The sequence below is a fragment of the Atta cephalotes genome (assembly GCF_000143395.1).
Source record: "Atta cephalotes unplaced genomic scaffold scaffold00020, whole genome shotgun sequence".
Taxonomy (NCBI): Eukaryota; Metazoa; Arthropoda; class Insecta; order Hymenoptera; family Formicidae; genus Atta; species Atta cephalotes.
In genome coordinates this window covers 5,310,536-5,320,020 of record NW_012130084.1, presented here as the reverse complement: position 1 = coordinate 5,320,020, position 9,485 = coordinate 5,310,536, and positions in this window count along the sequence as shown.

Below are 9,485 nucleotides of genomic sequence, written 5' to 3'. Positions count from 1 at the left end.
ATGTGTAATGGCTATAATCTTAGCTAGTTTCTTAATCTGTTTACCTCTGATTGTAGAAATGACCGATTAATCGTACAATTATTTCATAAAATTTTTCTTCATTGTAAACATAAATTCGTAAATTCTTATGTTATATGTCGTTATGTTGTATGTTCAAATGTGTACTCTTTCAAAAAAATAAACTATTTCATGTAATATTTCAAATAAATGTTTTGAACTTGTAAATATCGCCTATTTCTTACTCCTACCCTCCTCACCCTCATTTACAATAGACATTTTCTCCCGTATTATAGACTTAAATAATGTATATTAAATACATAAAAGAAAAAATTTTTTTAAAGTAAAAGTGCTCGAAGACATCGCGCCAGTTGAACATGTTCGTTCCTGTTTTACTTCCCTCCATTTTTCCTAGCAAAAAGTAAGACTCTCTCTAAACTCCCTAATTTTCGTATAAGATTTCATCTCTCAAATAAAAATGCTATTCACAAATGCCCACACGTCGGAGACATTGTGTCGCGCCAACAAAAAAAATGACTGTCATAAACCGCCCGCTATTCATGCTCAGTATTCGTACTTTGTTCTCACGACAAAAAAACACTACAGCCCAATCTCCACTTACCATTTTTTCGGACTTTAATTTCCATTTTGTCAGAGATCCTCTATCACTCCCCTTTCTCCAATCATCTCGCGGATAGATACAGTGCGAGCCAATCAGATCTTTGGGCAAGTATAGGGCGAATCAATCAGAACACACTATTTAATTGTCCTATTACCCGCATCCTTCACTCCTCGACCAATCAGAGCGCGCCCTTTTCCTGATTGATCCGTCTAGGCCATACCCATGGCATCGGAGGGGGACGTGGAGGGAATTTGTTTTGACGCTTCATGACTGTCCACATACTACTATACAATGCACATGAAAAATTGTAAACAATTAAATATGTCATAAACTGTTTAACATGATTTATACTATTCTGGATTAATGGGAGAGATACACTATTACTACAATTTATTAAAACTTATATGTTATTTAGAATACCCCCCCTTATTGATGTTTAAGGTCGTCGAGCGATTAAGATTGCCGAGAAAGCATTTTCGATTTCTTGAAACAAGTGATTAGTATGAGAAGGAGCTCACTGTCTCGTTCACTCTCGGCGCGCCGCAGGCGAGCACACAGACTCGTGCTCACATGGGTGTTCGTGCTTAAATGTGTGGCTACCGGTTTTGCCAGACTGCCGTCTGATTCGCTACTGTAAACGCAGAGTTCTTGGCTGAGTAATCAGTAGTTAGTAGTCATGCTTTAAATGACAATGATGCGTATCGTCAGGCGCGAACGGTTTCTCATACACATGACAATGCGTAGCATTGTTAAATTTTTCCCGGCCATCTCGCGTGAAATCCACTATGGATACGTTAGCCGAAATTATGGAGTATACACTGTGCGCTAGATTTTTCAATTCTTCCGCGAACTACGCGATGCAGTCTTTATCGCGGCGAAAGCGATACATGGCTAATGTACTGTCGTAGAAACAATGCACGTAGTATCCGATACTAAACGTTATGATGATATGTGTACGTAACTGATTCAAGATCCATCTTTTCCAAAGCGCACTCTAAATCGGCGTAAACAACGAATAAAACGCGCTCCTTTCCCTAATGATTATCGAAACTCAATCATTTGTCATCCTCGTTTGGCAACCTGATCGCACAATCATTTAATTTTTCGCAGTCCTCGCTGTATCTTTAATTTAGTGTTCGAACTGAAATAGTGCAGGCATCTGAAAAAATCGCGCATTTATTAATATTAATATTATTATTGTTGTTATTATTATTAAAACCGATGTATAACATAGATTCCTGTTCCATGTTTTTAAACCGGGTGTAGAATGGCAATAACAGACCATGCGAAACACACATTGTCCGTGATTTGCACGTTGATTACCATTCTCTTTAGCATAATTTCTCCCGGGAGTTTGATATGATATTCAGCGTACAGAGGATTGTGCTTATTTATGTTCACTGTTAAATTCAGTATATATGCGACAATGCTATCACGTTTCTGAAACTCTTCCAGCGTTGATAAGGTAGGCTCGATGATACGCAAAACGTACCACTCGCGCAAATTGAAAGATTTCAAAGTTCCGGGTGGCGATACTCTTATTCACATGTTTATAGCTTGCCACAAACTCACCATTGTTTATTTTTATAGAGTCATATCGTTGCATTATACTATGCACGCTAGAGCACAATTTCACGTCTTCGAGGAATCAGCGAGATTCGATATATTTAGAATTTATCATCAGAATATGACTTTTGAACGCCATTTCGATCCAACGGAGTTCGTACCCGGCGCCCGTATGTACGAATCTTCTGCGTACAAATTCCTTCAGACTCTCTAGCCGCGCGATACATGCGATCAATGATTGTCTATTATGGATAATCGCGATAATCGCGTTTGATACGACTCTGCTCCTCCAATGATTTTATAAATAATTTCGTCGCATCGCTGTTCTTACTCGTTTAAAGTACTAAGCAGCTTGCTTGCTCAAATCGTGCTCCATGTTGTCACTTACGTTATCAAATTGATTAATGCCATTATTTAAATCTTGTTATTTTTATATTATTATGAGTGCTACTTTTATTAATGATATCGCCTAGATCTCATGCTCTGAAAAAATTCTCACATTACGCTAACAAAGCAGTTGTATATTAGCAAACGTTGTACTATTTGGCAACGTCGCATTTGTATCAAATTATATTAATGATCATCATTCTTGAAAAAAATCTTAAATTACACTAACAAAGCAGCTATATATCAACTGATATTGCACTATTTGGCAACGTCACATCTCAATTATATCATATTGGGTTGTTCAAAAAGTCATTACGTTTTTTTCATTTGATTTTCAGGTGTGTTTATTTAATATATGTAATGAACATTAATCAATGATATATTGGTCGTTTTGTTCGATAACCTTCTGCCATCTCTCAGGCAACTTCATAATACCACGTTCATAAAACTTCCCATCCTTCTCTGCGAGAAACTTGTCTAGAAACTTGCTATTTGATGAGGTCTTCAGAAGCAAACGTTTTACTATTCAAGGAGTTTTGCAAGGAGCGAAAGAGATGGAAATCTGATAGTGCAAGGTCTGGGCTATACGGTGGATGTAGTAACACATCCCAACCATGTTGTAACAATTTTTGCCGAGTGACCAAACTTGTGCGTGGTCTCGCATTATCGTGATGAAAACCCTTACGATTGATTAGCTCGGGACGTTTCTGTGTGATGGCATCACTTAATTTCTGCAGCTGCTCACAAACATCGGAATTAATCGTTTTGTTCTTTGGAAGTAGCTCATAGAAGATGGTCTCTTCCAATCCCACCACATTGATAGCATTACCTTCTTTTGGTGGAGCTCCGCCTTTACTTGCCTTTCCGGTGCTTCACTTCGTCTACTCCAACTTCTTTTTCAGCTGACATTGTTGTAAATAATCCATTTTTCGTCGCCCGTGATCATACGCTTCAAGAACGGATCGTTTTCTTCGCGTTTGATGAGTTGATCGCAGACGCTCATGCGATTCATCAGATGAATTTTTTTCAACTCATGAGGTACTCAAACATCGAGCTTTTTTACGAAGTCTAGCGATTTCAAATCGGCCATGAACACTTTCAACGGACACTTTTAGAGCGGTATCAAGCTCTCGAATCGTTGAATGTTTATTGCTTATTTGCTTGCACCAGTGCTTTCATTTCATCATCGTCATCTTGGAAAGTCTACCGGAGCGATGAGCGTCTTTGACTGAAAAATCACCATCACGGAATTGGACGAACCAGTTCTGACTGGCGTTTTTTAACGACATTTCTGCCGTAAACTCGACGCAACTTTTCCCTTGCTTCAGTTGCTTTCTTCCCTTTTTTGAAGTAATAAAACAGAATATGGCGAATATGCTCTTCAAAATTCTCCATATTCGAACCACAATTGCAAGTACAAAATTCGACCGAATCGCGTCAACTTTTTTTTTGGTTTTTAGGTTGAGTGTCAACAACAAAAAAACGCGCGTAAACATTTGACATTCATGTCACGCTCGCATACAAATAAACGGACAACGCCATCTATTGGAAAAAATGCAATAACTTTTTGAACAACTCAATATATATATTATTTGGCAACGTCGCATTTGTATCATATTACATCATATCATTGCGAAACATGTTGAATTTAAAAAAAAAATTCTTATATTACGCTAATAAGGTCATATTGAAATTTGCAAAATTTGCTGATGCTGCAATTTGCGATGTCAGATTACATTAATATCACCACCGGATGTCTCTAAAAATATTTTGTTATAAAATCTGACATTTGCATTTTTTGATCATTGACCGGAAATGATCATATAAATATCTGCGAGGATTTTTTGCGGAACGTCTGTGTAAAATGTTTATCGTAATTGTTCATCATTCCCGCGTTTGATTTGCAACTGGAAATTTGATTTCCGCAATGTGTTAACGCATTAATATTTGGTATTCAAAATACCAGATAGATCATTAGGATTACATTTCAGTAAAAACGTTTTAGTAAAAAAATTTGGAAATAAGATCTGAAATTAATGTACGTACTCTAGGCATGTCACCGTTGATTTTTTTATCTTGATGTAGACGTATGTTTATACCTACATATCTTTTATCCGCCGAATTTTAGGTCTGAAGATTCTCCCTGATAATAATGAATAAATTGAGAGAGATAAGGTTTTAAAGCGGTTCGTGTGACATTATTGCATCAGACACTCAGAAGACATGAATTCATACATTCAACCGTATAAGTATTTTATTTATATTTGTTTGTGAAAAATTTTTCTCTATGGGTGACTTATTTGTTTGTTCTTCTCCATTATGGCACGTCTTACATATAATTGAAAGGACGACAACATTCATATTAGAGCGGAGGAGATATTTAAAAAATAATGCGATAACATATATATATATATATATATATATATATACATATAGGTTAACTCATTCATATTTCTTTGCTTCACATTTGTTTTCTCTCTTTTTTTCTTCCTTCTTCGCGGCAACGCGTTACACGCGCATTATCGCGCGCGACAAATTGCGCTATTATTATCGTGCAGTGTGAATAATTATGTAAGATAAAATAAAATAAAATATAATATATTAAGTAAATAAAATATTTAGCGTGCGAGAAGAAGATAGCAACGCATAAGAGATAATAAGTATTAATGGTAAATATGTATACATGGTAAGTATAGCGCGCGGGAACCGTCGGCGGATCGCGCCCGAAGTCGGCGGTGGGGACTGGCGGTGACGGATCGCGCTCGGACAGCCATTGACCCTGCGTGACGTCATTACTGTGACCTCGCTACGCAAATTCCACACATTCATCGCTACGTAATTTCTTGTATCGGGGATATCTTTTTCCTCCCCCGTCCCGAACGTCATCCTCCACTGTGACATCATCCTCTATATATCTCTGTGACATCATTCTCCTCATCTAGTAACATTATGCGCTATGTTAGTTTCCTCCTCTCCGATGTCATCCCTCTCGCCTAGTGATGTCACCTTCTGTAGCCTCCTTTCCCTCGCCTCTCGGAGATCTTTCCGCGCTGCTGATACCCTCCCGCCTCTTACACTCCCTCGGAGCTCCTGGATTAAAACCCGCCTATATATATGCTACTCGTGTACACGAGATGTGTACTTAATTAATCATTTTAATACATATTACCAATTTGGTACAACATTCTTTGAACAACATCGCTGAAACTAAAACAATTTAATAGAAAGTTACTATGGTAGTTAATATGTGTATCAAGTGCACAATATAAACTAGGCCAATATTAGGAGAATCAAAACAGGCGGAACAAAACATGCGAAAATCTAGTAAAGTTTATCTAGTTAATTTTATTTTTCACGTGTTCGCATTTTCGCGCTTCATGTCAGGCCGAGTTCATACCTTGATGGAAAAACGGAAAGCGAAAAAGCGGAAGCCAATCAGAATTCACGGAAAGACAGAAGCAGATAAGCGAAATGTATCGTCTACTACTACTGCGAGTTCCGATTGGCTTCCGTTTTTCTGCTTTCTGTTTTTCCATCAAGGTGTGAACAGGGCCTTAAAGCCGGGAAGGAAATTAGACTAGGAAATTTTTTGAAATGCATCAATAGGTCTGTTCGAATTGCATGAACTCCCCAAGTATTTTTGCACATAAAATGAAATATTAGGCGTGGGAAAAAGTTCGTGGTGTTTTTCCCGTTAAATGGCATTAAAAAAATGCCACGAACTTTTTCTCATACCTAATAGATATATATTTGTAAAGAGAGTATCGCATAAAACCAGGGAAATACTATAGTATGCGTTACATGTACTATAGCATTTCCCTAGTTTTTATATGCGATACTTTTCAAGAATAGAAACTCAGAGGCGCGATTCAGTAACTAAATCTGTCCGCGTTGCTTGCTTTTTCTCTTTTCAAGGCAAAATATGTATCAATTTCATTTTAAGTGCAAAAATATTTGAGAATTTCATGCAACGCGAACAGACCTATTTTTACATGCCTACCGTCAGTTGTCGATGTCATTTCGCAGCTTTTTCACCATATAAAATATCTGCGTAACAACACCGACAACTGAATAGCGTAAAGACAGTACGGAATCGCGTTCCTGATCGATCAGATTGGAAATCCAACGATTCGTCATAAACCCCACATGTTATCTTTCTATCATAATTGGGTTTCTCTGAACTTCAAGCAGCAAAATGATAGCTTGTAAGAGGTCATACAGAATGGGGAGAGCTGCTAGTGTTTTGACGCTGCGTAAAATTGCACCTTAAAACGACGGAACATCAGTGATTTGTTGTATTAAGTTCATGTCTTATGCCTTCGGCACACCAGCGCAATGTTCATAGCGCGTGACACGCGATATCCAATGACATCCAAAACATACACTTTTAGAATGTGAATATCGATAAAGCTGTACACTTTGTGTCACGCGCGACGAACATCGCGCTGGTGTGCCGGAGACATAAGACGTAAACTTAAGCCAATAAGTCAATCAGGATACTGCTTTAGGTACTATATACTCTACATACTCTAACGGAAATAGAAATAATTGTAAATTTGTTCATAAGGCGAATTTCAACGTTGAAATTCACTTAATTGTGAGGATAAGTTTAAAGGCTCCGCACAATAAAAGAAACAAGGAACAGAGAACAGAGAATAAGAATTTCAATCTATCAGAAATCATATATTGTGGAATACAGTTTCTGTTATTTTTTACTGTTATTTTACTGTTTATTTTCATTTCCGTTAGATTACATAAACCTAAAGCAATATTCTGATCATCGATTTAAGTTTATGTCTTAGGCCGGGTTCACATCTTGATGAAAAAGCGGAAAGTAGAAAAGCAAAAACTAAACGGAACTCGCAATAGTAGGCGGTACATTTCGCTTGTCTGCTTCTGTCTTTCCGCGAGTTTTGATTAGCTTCCGTTTTTCCGTTTTTTCATCAAAGTGTGAACCCACCTTACGATCACTGTTGCGAAATTTTATGTGCGACAGCCTTAAAACCGTAATCATTACGTACGACATTCATCATACGAGTATACAACGTTCGATATTCATCGTAATGATAATGGATGTAGTGTAAATCCTACATTTCAAATATGCTGGGTTCGTTCGGAGCGATCTCAAGCAGCTCCCAGGAGTCGAGAGTCAAACCGAACAATGCTAGTCACGCACGGCGCTGCCAACTGTCATTTGCTGTCGCCGCGATGAATCAGAAATTGAGAAATTAAATGATTTTTCCAAAGTAAAAATCTCGACATATGGTTCTTGCAGCAACGCTTATCGCGCGGCGGAAGTTGGCGCAACAGTAATCAACATCTCGCTTGCTCGGAAATAATAGATATATAGGGTGCGTTTGGAGAGACATTATTCGCGCTATGGATGCTGTTCTTGAAGCCAATAGCGCGATAATGTTAGCAAACTCCATGAACGATCTTAGTGTAGCGTTGGTAACGTTAACTAGAGAGATATATTCATCGAGATTAAATTAAGGGAGTGTTTTCAATCAGCAACCAAACTTTTCCCTATAATTAAAATTTTTAAGGTTTTATAAAGTATTTGTAACGTAAATTTTTTATTTTCTGATAGTGAATAACAGAATGCAATCTTAATTGCAATTTCTATGATAGCTTGCCGCAAGGCCAAAACAAATGAACAATGTAAACTAGATCAAAAAATTAATAGTTAAGGCTTAAACACAATAGTCATAGGCAATAGACATAGGCAACTGGAGTGTAAGTTCGATATTATATCCTAAAGCTCTGATTGGAAGGCTCGTTATTCCTTATGCCTATTGCCTGTGCATATTTACACTAAATAAATTAATCAAATAAAAGGAAGAATCTTTGAGCATCCGTTGTTGATTTCAAAAAAAGAAGCATCTACATCTAATAAGGATCTTAAGCATCTGCGGAATACCCTGCCGCGCTATACTGCAATAGTAATTTTTTTCCGTACATGGAAATTAAAAATTGCCATAACAAGATACCTCTGATTTTCACATTTATAATGAAATCAAATGCACAAGTTGAACTTCGCAGAAACTTTGAAAAATTAAAGATGACACAAGCAAGAATTACATTCACTCCAGCCTAGTGGCAAGCTAAGAGAGATTAAAATTGAGATTGTATTTATGATAAAATTTGAAATTCACACATTACGTACTTACGTTTACTCTACGAAATTCTAGGTGCTACTCTTTGATGCTACTCGAGAACAAAATCCCCTCAAATATTAATCTAACTTTGACGAATGTTAAACGCTACCAATGCTACGCTACAGTCGTTCAGGGATCTGTAAATGCTACTACCTCGGAAAAAATAGCGTTGATAGCACGCAGTTGTGACGTAACACGCTACTGTGACGTCATGATTGTGTTCGTAGCGTGTGTTAGCTCCGCGAATAGTTTGTAGTTTAAATAACGCGAATAGCATCTCCCTGAACGCATCTATACACAGTGCGACACAGTGATCATGTCATCTTTGTTTAACATTGGCAAACAACAAGGATGTAATAATCCATTGTCACATTGTGTCATTTGTGTTGCTTGTTGGAAGGCACACATAGGATGCGTTCAGTTTCTTGTATAATGCGCATAGAAGCATAGAAATTCGTTCCGTTTCTCTTTATGCACACTCGCTGCATTGCATGACTCCGTCTCTTCCGATGCATGAGACCGCATGAAATACCTCATCTCTCGAGCTGAGGCAGTTCATGCAGCTTATGCATTCAATATATTTTAGTGCGAAATTGAAATCATGGGTGGTTCGGCTGAGGCGAATGTACTCAAAATCACGTAAGAATTAAAAATACATAAGTAGGGTACTCCGAATACCCAAAAATTTTTTTAATTTAACATTTCACATGTACATATATAATACATATATATATATATATATATATATATATATA